We start from the raw sequence: 11,478 nt of genomic DNA on the forward strand, positions 1-11,478 counted from the left end.
AAGAGAGATGACCTGGGTTTGAATCTCAGCCCCATCACTGGTAGCTATGTGGTGGTCTTGGGCACAAAGAGGGGGGAACACTCGGGTGCCTGGGTGGCTCAGTTGGTTAAGGTTCCGACTTCAACTCAGGTCATGATCTCACAGTTCGTGAGTTTGAGCCCCCAGCACAGAGCCTGAAGCCTGCTTCAGATTTTGTGTCCCCCTCTTTCTCTGCCCCTTCCCCACTTGTACTCTGTGTCTCTCTCTCTCAAAAATAAACATTTAAAAAAGGGGGGGGGGCACTTGAGCAGAGCCTAGAAGGAGAATGAGAACATCTGTGCCAGCAGACAAGTGAGAAGGACATTCTATGCAAAGGCACAGCAGTATGAAAAGAGGTACTTTCCAGAAACAGCAACCAGGACAACAGGCCAAGAGCAAAAAGGGTAAGTGAGGAAGTGTGGGAGAGCCTGGGAAAGGGAGCCAAATGCTGAGAGGCCTTGGATTTACTTCCTTTTATGTAATAACCTGTATATGGAACTTACCTGTGCCAGGTGCTAGTCTAAGCACTTTACCAATAATGACTCGGTTTTAATCCCAGTACCAATACCCCATACAGGAAGAATTATTATGCTCTCCATTTTACAGATGAGGAAACAGGCATCTGAAAGGATTAAGGAACCTGTCTAAGGGTGCTGAACTGGTTAGGGCAGAACCAGGGATCAGGATCCTAAGACCATGCTCTCCCCAGACAACACTCATAACCTCTAGGCTGTGCTGCTTCAGAGCCCTGACAGGAAACTGGAACTTGAGCTAAGACCTTCCCAACTGACTTGAAAACCTAGTTGTGAGGTTCAAATAAGTGACTGCTAGCCTCTTGGTCATTATTTTTTTTAATGTTCATTTATTTTGAGAGAGAGACAGCCCACGCATGAGCAGGGGAGGGGTAGAGAGAGAGGGAGAGAGTAAATCCCAAGCAGGCTCCTAAGCCCAACATGGGGCTCAAACTCATGAACTGTGAGATCATGACCTGAGCTGAAATTAAAAGACGAAGCTTAACCCACTGAACCACCCACCTGCCCCTCATCGGTCATTATTGAGATTCTCCCACTGTCCTCTTCTTTCTCTCTCAGAACAAACAGTGGCTCTCCTGGGACTTTATGCAGGCTATTTGCCCTGTTTGAGCCTCCAATTCCCACTCTGAAAATGAAGCCAATGACAGGACCTCCATCCTAAGCAGGTCTTGATCACCACTAGGTCCACACTGGTACTCAGGAAATATCTGTTGAGTGAGTAAGTGAACCTATTCCAAGTATCAAGTGAGATAGTACATTGTAAAGCATTTAGCACAGCACCTGGCACACAGTAGCTGCTATTCCCTAGTCCTTCCTCCTACAAAAGAGCAGATATGGGGTCCAGCAGATGGCAGCACTAGCCAGTATATATACCCTGCTTCTTTCACCCTTCACCAGCACAACTGCATCCATCATTCACCTCGGACTGCCCACGTCCTAGATGTGCGGCACCCATGCCATCCATGGGGACTGCTTAACCCCCATGGAAGAACCCACAGATAAGGCAGAAACCTTTCTTCTGAAATAAGAAGTTTCTCAGTGCCCTCATATAGAGTCCCATTACTATATACAACTAAGCAATGAAATGACCACCACTGCCCTTTGGGGATTTGCATCCTAGAAGAGAAGCATTTACCTGTATTTTGGGGTGTCTGGGATGTAACATCTTACTGAAAACACCAGAGTTTGTTCTTTCTGTTTTCCTCTTTCCAAAGTTTCTACTTTATGTCCATTTGTATGTTGGAATGATCTGTAATGTTGGTGTTTAATCCAATCACAATCCCATTTGGGTATGTGAAAACATCTGGGATATCAACAACCAACAGGAGAAGGCGGCTTTGTTTCCAATGTAAGATGGTATTAGAATCTCTCACAACTCAATTTTGAGAAATTTTTCATATTTGGCTCTTCTTACTGATAGATTGAATTATTAGAGTAAAATTCCAGCCTAGATAAGAAATAACATAACCGTTTAGCCTCCTGGCAAATTACGTTCAGCACCCACTTTCTCAAAATGACAAATATCAAATATTTCAAGTGGAAAAATCCTCTAAAACATCAAGCCAATTGTGCAATGCAGCAAGTAGTGCAAGAGATTTATTTCCTACCTCTGCAGCAAAAAAGTCTGAATTTATTAGCATAAGGTAACATGATTCATATGTTAACTAACACTGGTTCTGAAATTGAGTCCTCCTTGGACCACCACCTACCTGTATGCCTCAATGAAGAATTCCTCAAGTACCATCTCTCCTCTTCTTTTTTTTTTTTTTTTCAAAATGCATCTGCCATCTCCTGGTATCGGCACCTTGCTCAGTTAATGTACAACATGAAAATAGGGCAGGAGAAAGTCTAATAGTTTCTCAGAGCTCTATCATCATAAGTCAAACTACCATAACTTTCAACAGAATATCTGAACATCTTCGTTTACAAACAGGTATTTCCACTGGCAAGTCAATGAGATGCAACTGTTTGACAAATTGCAACAGGGCAGTGACCACAGTGACCTGCACCTCCTACTGTAGGCCAATTATACTCCCTTCTAGTTCTTCCTTTCTGCCTGGCACTATGTATTCCAGGAATCCCTATAGAACCTTGCAGGGTCAATAGTATTAGTTCCATTTTACTGATGTGGAAACTGAGGTCCAAAGAGCTTCAGTATCTTACCCAAGCTAGAAGTTCAGCTGGAATTCAAGTCCAGGTCTAACTTATTTCAAAGCCTATGCATTTCCACTAATGCTTTGCAACTCTCTGGACTAGCAGCACCATCACTGTTTGAGAGTTGAGAATGTGTTAGAAATTGCAGAATTCTCAGTCCTACTGCATAAGTACAGAATGAGAATTCTCATTTCACCAAGATGCTAGGCCGTTTGCTGGCATATATAAGTTTGACAAACTATACTATACCATTATGCCTCTCTGAATATCACTACTCTTATCTTCTTCTATAGACCAGTGGCTCTCAATATGGTGGCAGGGAGAGGGACAGAAAGAAGGGTGTCCTCCCCCTCCGCCCCCCTCCCCCCCCCCCCGCCAGGACACTTGACAATGTCTGAAGACATTTTTGGTTGACATGACGGGGAGCACGGGAAGGTGCTACTGGCATCTAGTGGATAGAGTCCAGAGATGCTTCTAAACATCTTACAATGCACAGGACAGCCCCCACCACAACAAAGAATTATCCAGCCAGAATGTCAACAGTGCCAGTGTTTAGAACACTGCTATAGTTGATAATATTGTACATCCTCTTTGGGTCTGGGGTCTGTTTAAAGAAAAAAGAAGAGATTTTCGTGGTAAAACTATGGCTGAAGAAATCTCATACAAAATCCCTTTCCTTACTGGTCAGTCTCTCACAATCTCTTACAACATTTATCTTTTTTTTTTTTTTTACGTTTATTTATTTTTGAGACAGATAACTCTCACTAGAGAGAGGGAAGGGCAGAGAGGGAGAGAGAGAACCCCAAGAGAGAATCTTTGTACTGACAGCACAGAGCCAGATGCGGGGCTCAAACCCACAAACCGTGAGATCGTGACCTGAGCCAAAATCAAGAATCAGATGCTTAACTGACTAAGCCACCCAGGCACCCCTCTCACAACATTTGTCAACTAGCAACTTAGATCAGGGGTTGCCTGGCTGGCCCTGTCAGTAGAGCATGTGACACTTGATCTCAGGGTTGTGTGTTTGAGCCCCACACTGGGTGTAGAAATTACTTAAAAAGTTTTTAAATTAAAAAAAAATTAAAGAAAAAAAAAAAGAAACTTAGATTAGGGATCAGCAAACTGCGGTCCACAACACAAATCTAATTCACCACCTATTATTGTGCAATCTGAGAGCTAAGAGTAATTTTTACATTTTTAACAAAATGTAAGTTTTTAAATAACATTTCATCACTTGTGAAAGTTGTATGAAATTCAAATTTCAATGTTCACAAATAGTTTTATTGGAATAAAGTCATGTCTTTTGTTTCCATTTTGCCAAAGGCTGCATTTTCTTTAACATAGCCTGAGATATAATGTACCTTAACATTCACCTATTTAAAGTGCACAATTCAATGGTTTCTAGCATATTCATAGAGTTGGGCAACCATCACCACTGTACATTTTAGAATATTTTCATCACCTCAAAAAGAAACCGTGTACCCCTTGGCTATCATTTCTGTATTCCTGCACTTTTCCCAGCCCTACGCAACCACAAAACTACTTTCTATTTCCCTAGATATCCTTCCAAGGGAATAATTATGTGAAATATATGAAACAATATGTGTTCTTTTGTGACCGCTTCTTTTACTTAGCATGTTTTCAAGGTTCATCCATATTGTAGCATGTATTGGTATTTCATCCCTTCTTAGTGCCAAATAACATTCCATTATATTGATATACCACCTTTTGTTTACCTTTTCATCAGTTGAGGGACATTTGGGTTGTTTCCACCTTTTAGCAATTATGAATAATGTCACTACGGACATTTGTGTCCAAGTTTTTCTGTAGGCATATGTTTTCATTTCTCTTGAGTAGATACCTAGTAGTGAATTGCTGTCATATGGTACTCTATATTCAACAGTTTGAGGAACTGCCAGACTGTTTCCCAAAGTGGCTGCACCATTTTACATTCCCACCAGCAGTGTATGAGGGTTCCAATTTCTCCATATTCTCGCCAACATTTGTTATTATATGCCTTTTTTTGATTCTAGTCATACTAGTGGTTGGCTCTTATTGTGGTAAAGTGGTATCTCATTGTGTTTTTTATTTTCATTTCCCTGATGACTAATGAGGGTATTTTTTCATGTGCTTATTAGCCATTTGTATATCTTCCTTGGAGAAATGTCTATTCAGATCCTTTGCCCATCTTTTTAAGTAAACTCTATGCCCATCGTGGGGCTTGAACTCACAATCCCAAGATCAAGAGTCACATGCTCTACCGAATGAGTCAACCAGACACTCCTCCTTTGCCCACTTTTGAATTATTTGCTTCTCATTACTGAGCAATAGGAGTTCTTTATATGTGTTAGATATAAGACCCTTATAAGATCTATGATTTGCTAATATTTTTTTCTTTTCATGTTCTTGATGGTGTCTTTCAAAGCACAAATGTTTTTAATCTCAATGAAGTTTATCTACTTTTTCTTTTGTTGCCCATGCTTTTGTTGTCATATCTAAGAATCATATGCCAAATCCAAAGTCATGAAGATTTATCCCCATTTTCTTCTACGAGTATTATAGTTTTAGTTCTTACGTTTAGGTCTTTGGAGTTAATTTTTGTATGTGGTGCAGAATAAGGGTTCAACTTCAATCTTTTCCATGTGGCTGTCCAGTTTTCAGCACTGTTTGTTGGTAAGTCTATTCATTCCTCCACTGAATAGTCTTAGCACCCTTGTCAAAACTCAGGTAACCATAGAGTATGGGTCTATTTCTGGACCCGCAGTTCTACCTCATTGATCAATATCTCTATCTTTATGTGAGTACTACACTGTTATGTACTGTTATGTTATGGTTGTTTTGTAGTAAGTTTTGAAATAAGGAAGTATGAGTCCTCCTACTTTGCTCTTCTGTTTCAAGATTTTTTTAGGTATTCTGGATCCCTTGCAATTTCATATAAACTTTAGAATATTTATCAATTTCTACAAAGTAGTAAATGGAAATTCTGATGACGATGGTGTTGAATGAGTAGATTAGTTTGGAGAATACTGCCATTTTAACAATGTTAAATCTTGTGATCTATGAACAAAGGATGTCTTTCCATTTATTTAGATCATCTTTAATTTTCATCAACAATGTTTTACAACTTTCAGAGTATAAGTTTTATACTTCTTTTGTTAAATTTGCTCCTAAGTATTTTATACTTTCTGGTGCTATTATAAATAGAATTTTCTTAATTTTCATATTGTTCATTGCAAGTATATAGACTTACAAGTGATTTTTGTACATTGCTCTTATATCCTGCAATCTTGCTGAACTTGTTTATTAGGTCAAATAGTTTTTTTAGGGGATTCCTTAGAGTTTATATACATGATCATGTTATCTGTGAATATATTTTTATTTCTTCCTTTCAAATATGGACACCTTTTATTTCATTTTCTTGCCGAATAGTCCTGGCTAGAACCTCCAAAACAATATTGAAGTGGCAAGATATCCTTGTCTTGTTCCTGATCTTAGCAAGTAAGCATCCTTCTTTCACTAAGTTAGCTGTGGGTTCTTTACAGATACTCTTTATCAGGTTAAGGAAGCTCCCTTCTAATCCTATTTTGTTGTTTTTATCATGAAATGCTGCTGAATTTTGTCAATGCTCTTTCTGCATCTATTGAGATGATCATATGATTTTTGTTTTTTATTCTATTGATACGGTGTATCACATTAATTGATTTTCAGATGTTAAACCAACCTTGAATTCCTGGAATAAATCTCCCTTGTTATGATGTAGGATTCTTTTTATTTGTTGTTGGATTCAGTTTGTTAATAGTTTTGTTAAGAATTTTTGCTTCTATATGTATATATATACCTATATAATTTTTTTTTTTTTTTGAGAAAGACAGAGAGAGAGCCAGCAAGGGGAAGGGGAGAGAGAGACAGAGAAAGACAGAGAGAGACAGTCAGACAGACAGACAGAGGGAGTCCCAAGCAGGCTCCACAATTCCAGTGCAGAGCCCCCCATGAAATGTGAGATATGACCTGAGCCGAGATCAAGAGTTGGACACTTAAACAACTGAGCCACCCAGGTGCCCCATTCCATGTATTTTTTAAAGTAATTTCTGAACTAGCCAGGTGCCCCATTTTGCTTCCATATTCATAAGAGATCTTGTCTCTAGTTCTCCTGTGATAGCTTTGTTGGGTTCTGGTATTAGGGTAATGCCAGCCTCATAAAATGAGTTGGGAAGTATTCCCTCCTCTTCTTCTTTTTTTTTTTTTTTTTTTTTGGAAGAGTATGTTAAGAATTGGTATTAATTGTTCTTGAAATGTTTGGTGGAATTCAGTAGTGAAGCCATTTGCGCCTCTACTACCTAGAGCCTGGACCTTTGTGGGTATTTTTATTACTGATTTAATCTCTTCACTTGTTATAGGTCTATTCAGATTGTCTGTTTATTCTTGAGTCAATTTTGGTAGATAGCATCTTTTAAGGAAATTGTCCATTTCATTAAGTTATCTAATTATTTGGTGTACAATTGCCATTTTAGTTTAGTTTTCTATGTGTTTCATGTCTTTTTTGTTTCTCTATTCCTCCTTTACTACTTGCTTTTTCATTAAGTGAATATTTTCTAATGAAGCATTTAAATTTATTTAATGTTTCCTTCACTATACTTTTTAAGTGTTTGGGGTTTGCTTTGTTTTTAGTGGTTGTTCTAGGGTTTACCAGATAATCTTGACTTAACCAAAATCAGCTTCAGATTATACTATCTTTTTTTAAAATTTTTTTAATGTTTATTTATTTCTGAAGGAGAGAGAGACAGAGTGTGAGTGGGTGAGGGGCAGAAAGAGAGGGAGACACAGAATCCAAAGCGGGTTCCAGGCTCCAAGCTGTCAGCACAGAGCCTGACGTGGGGCTCAAACTCACAAACCGTGAGATCATGACCTGAGCCGAAATCAGATGCTCAACTGACTGAGCCACCAGGACTATACTATCTTAATTCCAGTGATATATAGAAATATTACTCCTATATAGGTCCTTTCCCTCTTTTTTGTAAACTATTGTTCATATATATATATATATATATATATATGTGGGGGGTGTATGACATCTACTAAAATTATATATATAGTTACATATATAAAATATATACACATTGTTGCATATATATAAATATACATATTGTACACACACACACACACACACACACACACGTGACATCTATTAAAATTATAAACCCAACAATACATTGCTATAGTTATTACTTTACCATTTGTGGCCATTTCCTTAGCCCATTACAGCTTTGCTCCGATCCACCTCCTTTTGTGCTGTTATTGGCAAGTATACCACCCATAAATTACGTTTGTAGTAATAGGCCCAACAGCACATTATATAGGTATTATTTTATACAATTGCTCTTTAAGTCAGTTAGAAGAAGGGGTGCCTGCATGGCTCAGTTGGTTGAGCATCCAACTCTTGATTTTGAGTCAGGTTATGACCATAGGGTTGTAGAATCAAGCCTTGCATTGGGCTCCATCCTGAGTGTGGAGCCTGCTTGGGATTCTCTCTCCCTCTGCTCCTCTCCCCCACTTGCACATGCACTCATTCTAAAATTAAAATAAATAAATCAGAAGAGAAAAATATGCATTTCTACTGTCTTTTGTAATTATATAATTACCTTTCCTGGTGCTCTTTTTTTTTTTTTTTTTCACGTAGACTTGAGTTATTATCTAAAGGCACTTGTTTTCAGCCTGAAGAACTTCCTTTCATATTTCTTGTAAGACAGGTCTTTGAGCGACATCTCCAGTTTGTGTTTATCTGATAAAGTATTTCACCTTCATATTTTTTTTAATTTTTTTTTCAACGTTTTTATTTATTTTGGGGACAGAGAGACACAGAGCATGAACGGGGGAGGGGCAGAGAGAGAGGGAGACACAGAATCGGAAACAGGCTCCAGGCTCCGAGCCATCAGCCCAGAGCCCGACGCGGGGCTCGAACTCCCGGACCGCGAGATCGTGACCTGGCTGAAGTCGGACGCTTAACCGACTGCGCCACCCAGGCGCCCCTCACCTTCATATTTGAAATAGCCATTTTGAAATATCCAGCTGTGCTGGATATAGGATTCTAAGTTGACAGGTTTTTTTTTCTTTGAGCACTTTGAATATGTTATCTTTGAGCACTTTGAATATTCTGGACTCCACAGTTTCTGCAGATAAGATAGTTGTTAATCTTATTGGGGTTTCCTTGTATGTGACAAGTCATTTTTCTCTTACTGCTTTCAAGATTTTTTGTCTTTGACTTTCAGCATTTTTACTATGATGTTTCTGTTTGTGGATCTCTTTGCATTTATCCTCTTTGGAGTTTATTGAGCTTCCTGGATGTCAAGACTATTGTTTTTCCATAAATTCAGAAAGTTTCTGCCATTATTTTTTAAAATATTTTTTTTTCTCTTTCCTCTTTTGGTATTCCTCTTCCACATATGCTCTTAATGATTTCTCTGAGGCTCTGTACATTTTCTTCATTTTTTTTCTCTCTGTTCTTCAGCTTGCATAATCTTTACAATTTTCTCTTCAAACAGGGTAATTATTTCTTCTGGCAGTTTGAATCTACTTTGAGCCCCTCTAGTGAATTTTTTAGTTCAGTTATGGTACTTTTCAACTCCATGATTTTCATTTGCTTCTTTTCTATAATTCCTGTCACTTTACTGATATTCTCTACTTGATGCAAAAATGTCATTAGATCTTCCTTCTTTAATCATGTTTTCCTTTAGTTCTGTGAACATACTTGTAATGGCTATTTGAAATCTTTTCAGCTAAATCTGACATCTGGTCACTCTTACGGGCAATTTCTGTTGCTAATCTTCCACTGTATGGGTCATATTTCCCTGTTTCTTTGTATGCCTCATAATTTTTTGTTGGAAATCAGACATCTTAGATAATATATTATCTAAATAACATAGATACTGGACTGTTTCTCCCCAACCCAGCCCCAAGGCTTATTATTGTTATTTGTTTGTTTCTTTAGTGATGGGCTCGAATATTTTAGTGAAACCTATTTCCTTCACATAGTATTAAGACCTATGATGTTGTTCCTCAGGAAGGCACAAATTTGGTTATGGCCACAGTCATCCTGGAGTGACAGTGTATAGTAGGACTCCTTCTCCTTCCCCTGATTGCACCCAGCTGTTAAACTCCATTAATAGTGTTTTACTATTCTATTATTTCATTATGCCCTGGGGCATAATTTGCTCTACAAAGTAATTCAATCAAAGGCTGCTCTTCTGAGGGAACAGTTTATTCAATCCCATGCGGGTTCTTTCCAGCTGTCTTATTCTGATTTTCTCCTGCAAACTAGCTGGCCTACAGTTTAGGTAGCATCTTCATTAAATCTACAATCTCCTCCCAATTGCCCTTCACCAAAACCTCTACTGCTTGTAAGGGTTCCCTTAGGCATAAACTTCTCCACATTTTGTTGCAAATGAACTAACTACCTTTGGGAAGAGAGCAGGAGCTACAGGTTTTAAAGACTTCTTCTCACTACAGGTAAAATCTCTAAAGGGGGGGCGGGGAGGGGGGGCGGCGGGGGAGGGATACCAGCCAGAGGTTTTCTCAGTTTGCCTCTCCTGGCACAGAACCACCACTGCACAAGCTGGCTCTGGGAAAAGAGCAAATGGGGTCCCAGTAGTCTCAGTATGCCATGCCCAAGGCACAGCTCCCATTCTGTAAGTAGGAGCTGGATAAAAGACAGAAGCCCCATCTTTCAACTATTCACACCTGGGACTTAGTCTCAACAGCAAGAAGCCTTGCACAGCATAAGAAGCACTTCAATCCTGCTCCTCCTGGGAAGAAAGTGGTCTGACAGGGACCCAGGGGAAGAGGGAGCCCTGTGTTCTGTGTTGCAGCAGTCTGGAGTGGATCTCCCCCTTGGTATGTCGGAAGTGGGGAGGGAGGTAGTAGCCTTGGTTCAAACACCATAGACTCTCACCTTTCTTAGCAAATTTTCATAGATTTCCTTGAATAGATTTTTATTCATTTGATCAATGTTTGCGCTTAAAACCATTTCCAGAGGATTTAAATAGTTGAGTTTTTTTAAGTGATTGTCACCAGTCTTATCAGGGAGTTCAATGGAGCTCCTCACGCTGTCAGGCTGGAAGTCGATCCTAAGGCTACTTTTGTACTACAGTAGTAGAGCTGAAGGGCTTAGTAGTTGCAACAGAGATCCCATGGCTTGCAATGCTGAAAATATTTACTATGTGGCCCTTTACAGAAAAAGTTCCCAACTCCTGACTTAGATCGCTGTTGCCAATGCTGCTGGTTCATAGAACACACTTTGGACTAGCAAGGACTTGCATTTCTTGAAAGGCAGTATTGTTTTGGCTAAAAGTTTGACCTAAAATCCCACTCTGCCACTTACTAGATACATGGCTTGGAGTACCTACCTCATTGGGTTGTTGTGAGAATTAAATGTATGAACGTCTGACATTTAGAATGTATTCAACAAATGGTTAACTGTTATCATCATGATGTAAAATAAACTGCATGAAAAATAAGTATTAGACATCAACTCTTTCCTTAAAGAGTTTTTTTCCCAGAAAATGGTAGCTTTGGAAAAGGGAAATAGGTGTAGAGTTTCCACTCTACAAAATGCAACTTTTAATACCTGGGACACATAATAATATCTAATGAAGTAAAAAAGACCATAAAGCTGGAGCTTAAGCCTGACAATGAAAACCAGAATTCTCCACTACGGATGGTTCCAGCCTCTTGCAGTAACAATGAATGAGAACCTTCAGGAAGTGCTTCCAAACCCAAA

The 11,478-nt window shown here is 39.1% G+C and overlaps 1 protein-coding gene across 8 annotated transcripts in view; it reads right to left on the reverse strand.

Moving 5' to 3' along the window:
- Window positions 1–11,478, reverse strand: part of NF2 (NF2, moesin-ezrin-radixin like (MERLIN) tumor suppressor) — an 80,789-nt gene that overhangs the window by 68,387 nt on the left and 924 nt on the right. The window lies entirely within an intron of this gene.

This window comes from Herpailurus yagouaroundi, unplaced genomic scaffold (genome assembly GCF_014898765.1).
Source record: "Herpailurus yagouaroundi ecotype Mexico unplaced genomic scaffold, PumYag 428, whole genome shotgun sequence".
Lineage (NCBI taxonomy): Eukaryota > Metazoa > Chordata > Mammalia > Carnivora > Felidae > Herpailurus > Herpailurus yagouaroundi.